At 33.1% G+C, this 8,735-nt stretch overlaps 1 pseudogene; it reads left to right on the top strand.

The window, feature by feature from the left end:
- Positions 1-339: 339 nt before the first annotated feature.
- LOC105797413 (probable leucine-rich repeat receptor-like protein kinase At1g35710) lies at positions 340-4,136 on the top strand (annotated as a pseudogene).
- Positions 4,137-8,735: the final 4,599 nt, after the last annotated feature.

Genomic DNA, 8,735 nt, shown 5'->3' with positions numbered 1-8,735 from the left:
ATTGAGGTGCTTAGTTTCTAAAATCAATTTTGGTCTTCATTTCCTATCAACGAAACGTTGAACACATTGTTCATGTACGCGGCGAATAATTTTCATAATAACGCTACAGAAAGGTAATTAATTATTTTTAGTAGGCATAATAATTTTCATAATAACTTTACGGAAGATGCTTTCATACAAGATTTTGTTCTTTCCAAAAGTAATCAATAGGAAAATACTGGGTGACCTTCAACTACACATATAGCCAAATGTTGGATCAAAGTCTTTATATATATATGTATATGTTTTTCCCGGCTCTTTAAAATTGGGAGTAAAGCTTCAATCCTGATCTTAATAGCTATGGCATTCTCCTTTTACACTTTCATTGCTATTTTGCTTTTTTTACTCACTATAACAGTGAGGAGCAGTGAGATTACTAGAGTAACAAATAATGATTCAGAATCTCTTGTAGCTGAGGAAAAAGCATTGATGGAAACTGGGTGGTGGAGTAACTACAGCAACATAGGTGTTCACCATTGTACATGGCCTGGTGTTAGATGTAGTTCTGCTGGAAGTGTCATCGAGATTGATCTTAGTGGTCTAAATGGGAGTATAACACCTCAAATAGGTGCACTTTCGAAGCTCAAGTGCCTCAACCTGTCCTCAAATAATCGTAGAGGTGAGTTACCTTCTTCATTTGGAAACCTTAATTGGCAGTGCTTGATGTTTCTTATAATGAAATTCATTCTATCCCCTTGGAAATTGAGAAGATGGAGAATCTTGTTTCTCTAAATTTGACGAGGAACCTCATTGTTCATATGCCTTCAGCTATTGGTCTTTTGACCAATCTCACCCACTTGATTATGACCTCTAATCCATTGCAGAGCATCATCCCTCCCCATATATGGAACCTGAAAAAGCTAATGACTCTCCATCTCGGAAACTGCCAGCTCTACGGTTCCATTCCACCAAATATTGGAAAGCTCAAGAGTTTGGTTAATCTCCATCTCTCAAGCAACATGCTTGTTGGTCCAATCCCATCTTCTATCACCAACCTAACTAATCTACAGTCGTTGGATCTATCTTCTAATATGCTTGTTGGTCCAATCCCATCTTCTGTCAACAAGTTAACCAATATTGCATCGTTGGTTCTTGATGACAACCAACTTAATGGATCCATTCCACAACAAATTGGGAGACTGACAAATTTGGTTACATTGGATCTATCTTCTAATATGCTTGTTGGTCCAATCCCACAAAATTTGGGTAAGTTATCCAGACTGGAATCGTTCTCTCTTTATCAAAATAAAATAAACGGTTCCATGCCATTAGAAATAAGAAATCTTGGGAAGTTGTCTTACTTAGATCTTAGTTACAATAACTTGAGTGGTCAAGTCCCTTCATTTCTAGGTCTTTTTATCCAGCTTGAGTAGTTTGTGGCTTGACTCAAATCTTTTTGAAGGCTTCATTCCATCAGATATTGGAAAATTAAAAAAACTCGCTGAGTTGGGGCTTTCTAATAACAAAATCACTGGCTCAATCCCTTCATCACTTTGTTATTTGACCAATTTGCAGAGGCTTTACCTTGACACAAATCTTTTACATGGTTCCATCCCTTATGAAATTGGAAATATGACCAATCTAATGGTGTTAACTCTTTATTTCAATCACGTTTCCAATTTCATCCTACCATCTTTACTTCATTTACCCAATTTAATTTTTCTGCACATGGCTTCGAATCTTTGGGAAGGTCCCATACCCCATGAAATTGGGAGTTTGAATACCCTGATATACTTAGATCTCTCTTACAACAAATTGAGTGGACCCATTCCAACTCAGATTGGTAATTTGACAAATTTAACATACTTAATTTTGGCAAACAATAACTTGGGAATTTTGGCAAATTGGAGGCTTATCTCTATTCCAGCTTGATCTTAGTCATAACCTTCTCCAAGGAGGGATACCTTCCCAATTTGGGAATTTAAGCATCATATACCTCAATTTGTCATTTAATTTGCTACGGGATCTAATTCCGGATGGATTATTGTATTTTGCATCCGATACATTTACAGGCAACAAGGATTTTGTTGAAGTTGGCCTGCATGCAGCCAAGAAGCAGACAAGCTTCCAAACCATGCAGTTGCAGCTGTAGCCAATGCTGCTGATTTTGTTACTTCAAGTTAATGTTTTGTTGCTTAGTTAGTTTTGAACTAAGTTGGTAATATGTTTGATGTAATCAGGTGCTGATAGATTGATAAATCAGCTTACCTATGTGTGTAAGTTATGTTTAACTAGTTTCAAGACTACTTAGTGGTAGTAGGTAATGTTTAGGTAACAATTTGCTTAGGGTGGATTTGGATGGGCAATTGGGTGCGGTGCGGTGCGTTTAGCTTAATTTTTGTCTCACGTTACAGTATCACTACAGTATTTAATCTCACCGCCACCACTATTTTTACACTAACCGTAGGTAAACACACCGCCAATCCAAACTCACCCTTATTTTTGACCAGCTTATGTCTGGGATATGTATTGGAATTATGCCATCTTTCAATGATAATGAAAATTCATCAAAAACTCTCTTTTCTTACTTTCTTTTGTCTTTCAAGTCCGATTCTGCTTTTTTTTGCACAGCAAGTATCGAGCCTTCAAGCTCAAGAAACTGCTTGTTTCATTCATCTTTGTTCTTAGTTCCAACAGATTTATGTGGTTCCATTCAAGGCTTCCGTCCTTGCCCTTCATCTCCAAATGTAAACCGAGAAAGAAATAGCAAAGTAGTGAAGCACAATCTGCCTATTGTTATTCTGGTTCCAACTTTGTTATTTTTTGTCTCGACTTTTGTGTTGGTGATATTCATCCTATTCCGACGATATAGAACTAAAGCTTTGAAATCTGATCCAAGTCCAACCAAAAATGGAGATTTATTCTCTATTTGGAACTTTGATGGAAAGATTGCTTTTGAAGACATCATCAAAGCCACAGAGGATTTTGATATGAAATATTGCATTGGAACGGGTGGTTATGGCAGTGTTTACAGATCAATCTTACCAAGTGGAAAAGTTGTTGCATTGAAAAAACTCCACCGATTGGAAGCTGAGCAGCCGGCTTATGATACAAGTTTCCGAAATGAGATCAAGTTTTTAACAGAAATACGACAAAAGAACATTGTCAAGCCCCACGGATTTTGTCTCCACAATAGTTGCTTGTTCTTGATTTATGAATATATGGAAAACGGAAGCTTGTTTTATGCCTTGAGCATTGATTAAGAAGCTGTGGAATTGGATTGGACCAAAAGAGTGAACATTGTCAAAGGTGTCGCACATGCTCTATCTTACATGCATCATGATTGCAACCCTCCAATTGTTCATCGAGACATCTCAAGCAATAACATTTTGTTGAACTCTGAATTGGAAGCTTTTATTGCTGACTTTGGGAGTGCAAGACTTCTTGATCCTGATTCATCTAATCGAACTGTAATTGTTGGCACGTACGGATATATTGCCCCAGGTTCTATACATCACTCTCTTTTTCCCTTTCTATTTAGCTTCATTCATTCTTAGTTTGTACTGATTATTTGTTTTGAATTACATATTATTCGGAGCAAATGGGAAAAGCAAAATTAGCAAACATCAAATATAAATAATTTTTTTGTTTTAACTTGAGATTAAAGAATTCAAATGCAACTACACATGCACCTACGCACAATATAAATTCACATCTATTTTTAACTATTCTTTTTTTTTTTAATTACAGAACTTACTTATTCATTGGTTGTGACTGAAAAATATGATGTATATAGCTTTGGAGTATTGGCATTGAAAATATTGATGGAAAAACATCTTGGTGAATTGTTGTCAACATTATCATCATCGTCATCGTCATCATCATCGCCATCTAATATCCAAAATGTCATGTTAGATGAAATTTTGGACCCTCAATTATCACCCCCAAGAAGTCGAAAAACGACAGTAGACATAGCTTTTGTTGCTATGATTGCTTTCGCATGCTTACAGGCCAAACTCAAAGCTCGACCAACAATGAAATCAGTGTCTCAAGAACTCCTACACATCAAGTCTCCAATTTCAAAGCCTCTTCATGAAATATCTCTTATCGAACTTAAGAACCATGAGATGTTTATGAACTGTAAAAGTTACAAATAAATAGTAGTTGATTAGGATTTGCATTTTTAAGACGATATAAATATCATATTCTCCTAAATGCTTTCATTGTTGTTTTTATTTGTATGCCAAAATATTTGCTTGGAATAGGAGGCAAATGCATGTATTGGGCTGTTAGATTTGGATATCCATTCAAGAATGTTGGGTCCAAAGCATGGTGACAGAAGGGCCTTGGCCCAAAGGTCACCCCATTAATGCCTTTTTGCCTCTTCCAATATTTCAGATATTATGACATGAAGATGTTACTATGTTTTCTTTTAGGTTTTTTATTTCAGAATTTTATGATATAAAAAACACACATTTTTTTCAATTTTGGTATTATTTTACCTAAAAGAATGTGTTCAAACGTTGGGATTTTGTTAAATATGAAAACAAGATTATAATATATATTAATGCACTGTTAGTTTGGCGGCTTAGTACTAAGGAATAGCTGTAAGAAGGTGACCAAAATTTTCATTTTTATATTTCAATATAGAAATCGTGGGATTCTCTTTTTCAAGGATTGAAAAGTAAAAAAAAAAAGGTTAAATGGGAGTGGAAAATTCAATGTAGAATCCCAAAGAAACAAAATCAAAGGAAACAGACAAAAAGGTCTTTCAATATTCTCACCACCACCAGAACCTGGAACTCTCTTCCCTGCCCCATCACCCAACAACTTGGATAATAACCAAATAATATCATTTTTAACCAGTTTTTTTAAATCTCTAAAAAAGATTTACTGCTTAAAAGTTACCAACTGGGTTTTCACCATTTTTCTCTCATTAATTTAATCATCAAAATCTTACAAGAAGTAAGTTTAATCTGTTAGAGATATCATAAATTTTATGTCTTTCCCTATGTCTGAGAATTAGCTGCAACACTAAAACAATCTGTAAAGTGTCATGGACTAACCAGTAATCAGGGCTTAGATTTTATCAATTTGGTGGATTTTCAGATGGGATCTTTATCATAGGTTTTAAAAATTCGAATCATTTTAAGTGTTTATCATTTGGGTTTGAGATGATAAAAGTACTATAGAACTTATTATATTAAGAGTTAAGTTGTATTTTTTTTCTTTTCTTCAGAAAATGGATAAATAGTTATTTTAGGTTAGATTAAAAGGCAATCTTATATTTTTTATTAAAAATTTTATCCATTTTTTCTGTTAAAAACTGGTGTAACTGACGAAATAACTAAACAGTTACACGTGGTGTGTCACAAGTACCTCATGCTAATATTCAGGGATCAATTTTTAACCGTAGAAATGAATGATTTTTTTATAAGAATGTCCAATTAGCTCTTCGATCTAATGTATATGGAATAATTTACCCAACTTTTTAGTAGAGAGGGGCAAAATGTAATCTAACTCTTAATACAAGGTTTGAGTTATTTTAGGTTCAATTATTTGGGTTTTTCAACCAAGTTTTTTAAGTTGGGTATTCAGGTTCTTATCATTTTGAATTCAAGTCATTTTTTAAGTACTCTAGATCTTTTTTTTATGATTGAATCGAATTTAAGTTCGATTTAATGAGATCAGATCTTCGAATTCAAGTCAAGATATTAATTTAAATACGAATTGAAAACGAAAATGTATTATGAAAACGATGAGAAAGAGGCTTATAACCTTATATTTGCAGAACAGAACACGTGCATATCTCGGTGCTACGTCAATCAACAGCATAAACTAGTAGGCTCCATATATGAGGAACCAAACCAGTGGTGTAGTTGTAATGGTTTGAACTATGTTTTTATGTCATTTCTTAGTTGTACAATGCAAATGTTTACACCTTCAAAATCTCCAACATGGTCTTTGTTTTTTCTAAACCTCTCTTTACAGATAGATAAACATGAATTTGTTCTGATTTCATTGCCCCGCTAAATTGCCTCATACCATGACTCTCTCAAATATATATGGTAATGGTTGCCTTCCTATAGCTTTCGGTAATAACTAACAAGTTTAATTATTAGTAAGTTTATATTTTGGTTATTGAATTTTAAAAAGTTATAAAATGATCACTAAATTATTCGAAATTTTTTATTTGTGTCACCGGGCCGTTAAGTTTAAGTTCGGCTAGTAAGCTCCAAGCGACGATTTGACGATTGGTATGCTTGTTCAGTATCCATTGGCAATTAGAAGAACATACCTTAGATTCAAGTTGATCTTACAGTTAGTGTTGGAGATCAAAGAAGAAGGTGTGAACAAAGAATAGCATACAACAACAATTTTCGTAGCCAGCGACTTGAATGAAAACTTTAGAATAGTTCAATGACCATTTTGTAACATTTTGAACTTGAATGAAAAACGTAAACTTTCTAATAATTTAATGACTTTGGGTGTAGTTTACATTTTAGATTTTATGATAATCAATACCAAGGACTAAACCAAAAATTTTTTATTACAGGCAAGATATGAATTATAATTTTTGTGTCAAAATACAACTTTATCATTTTATTAGTTAATAATAACTAATGTTTGAATCAACGAAGAGGGCAAAGACCCTAGTGCCACCACTGGTCAAATCCTTTACAAGCTGAAAGAGATATTAAACTATGCCTAGAGCTAAGGATGATAACAAGAATTTTATGTTAGGGATGAAATAAAATTTTAAAAATTGAGGGGCTAAAGCTAAAAAAACTTCGTGTTAAAATGATTTAGTTTGAATAATAAATTTTTGGAGGAGTCAAAAACGAAAATTTCCCATTTTACAAAAGCTAAAAAGAAATTTGAGAGATCTAAAAATGTAATTTCGTCATTTTACAATTTCTAAGAGAGTAACTATAAACTCTTTTACTTTTGGAGAGAGCATAATTGAATTTTAAATTTTAAAAGGGACAAATACTCGAAGAATTAAAAGGGACAAATTTTCATATCCGGGTCCAAGGTCCTGGCTTCATCCATTCCTAGAGTTGTCAAAACAAACACGAAAACAAAATATTTGAACTTATACAAACCCAATCTGGTAAAAAAATTTACAAATTCAAACTTAAAATGATTCAAAACAATCAAAATTTAAAATATTCTGAACTCAAATTTCCCATTTACCAATCCTAAGTACTACTAGGCTGTGAGATGAGATTTTTTTAACTAAAAAAAAAAAAACAAGCAGGGGGTATAAAGAAGATTATCTGAGGAAAGGATGAGGTTTAATATTAATTCAACAATTATCCTTTAAGGTTCATAAAATTTCAATATTTGCTTCTGGTTAAAACAAGGAATCTTTGTATCCTAAACAGTGCCAAGTTGCCTACCACAACCTGTCACTTGATTTCAATATCTGGATCGGAGTATTACTTAGCACCAGATTTTGCATAGATTTTACAATATCATCCTTAAAAAACAACAACGAACAATAATAATAAAGGATAAGTCTCAGTGTACAATTGTGAACCCACACTTTGGGACACATTAAAATAGAACTGCCATTAAAATCTAAAAAAGGGTTTGAAGTTTGAAAGATGGTATAGAGGAAACAAGGGACAGCTTCTTTAATTTTTCTTGTCTTTCTGCTTACTTAATCTTCTTCTTTTAGTACTGTTAAAAAAACCAAACATACCTGCAAGGCAAAAAGTGTCCTTTTTTCTTCTTGGGTTTTGATGAAACAGCAATAAAACAGTACTTGAAGCTCAAGTTAATTAATCTATTAGTATATATATATATATATAATACAATGAGAGTTGACCTATCACATTATCATGTGTTTTGCACTAAGAATCCTTTAAAAAGAAAACATAAACTCATTTTCATGATACCCCCACATCCATCCCCCATCGGCAAGAATCTTGGTTATTTAGATCTCTGGGTATTTGATTATTCTAATAATTACAACATAATAAACTATGTCTCCCACTAGGTCAATGCCATGGTTTTTAGGTACAAAGAAAACGTCACAACATAAGCATAGGATTAAAATTCGAAATTCATTAAATATCGTAAAAGTAATATGGAGATTCTTGTACTAAAAGTGGGATTGTATTTTGTTCCATCTATTCAAAAAATGAGCTAATTAACCCATGTAGGTTAGCATGAGGTACATACGACATGCTACGTGTCATTGTCTAATTATTCTTTCACTTAAACAAGTTTTTAACAATACAAGTGAATGAAACTTTTAACAGAAAGGATCAATTTGTTCTTTGATTTAATGTATATAAACTAATTTTCTCTTTTTTTAATAGATACAAAAAAAATACAATCTAACTCTTAATATAAGAGTCTAGTGGTGCATTACCTTTACATGAATCAACTAAATTAAATCTTACAGTTGCATGCTTTCCAAATCAAAACTTTCTTCAATAATGCAAAAAAGAACGAAAAACCAATGCCTAAATTTAGTGAAACAAGCCTTACATTTCCACATTAGGAATGTACATTCACTAGTCCAATTGAATTTACATCCTAACTTGCAACATAGGATTATCCCATCAGTTAATGAATAATCATGCATGATTTCATCAAGACATCTGCAAATGAAGTTATAATAACCATAACAAAACACAGATGGTAAAAGGGTTTCTTTTATGATGTAATAAGATGTTAAGAGGCAAGAAAGAGACAGAGAAAGAGGCTCAATTTGCATTGTTGAATAATAGGGGTGGGGGGGT

Source organism: Gossypium raimondii, chromosome 9 (assembly GCF_025698545.1).
Source record: "Gossypium raimondii isolate GPD5lz chromosome 9, ASM2569854v1, whole genome shotgun sequence".
NCBI lineage: Eukaryota > Viridiplantae > Streptophyta > Magnoliopsida > Malvales > Malvaceae > Gossypium > Gossypium raimondii.
This window is presented reverse-complemented; position numbering and strand designations above follow the sequence as displayed.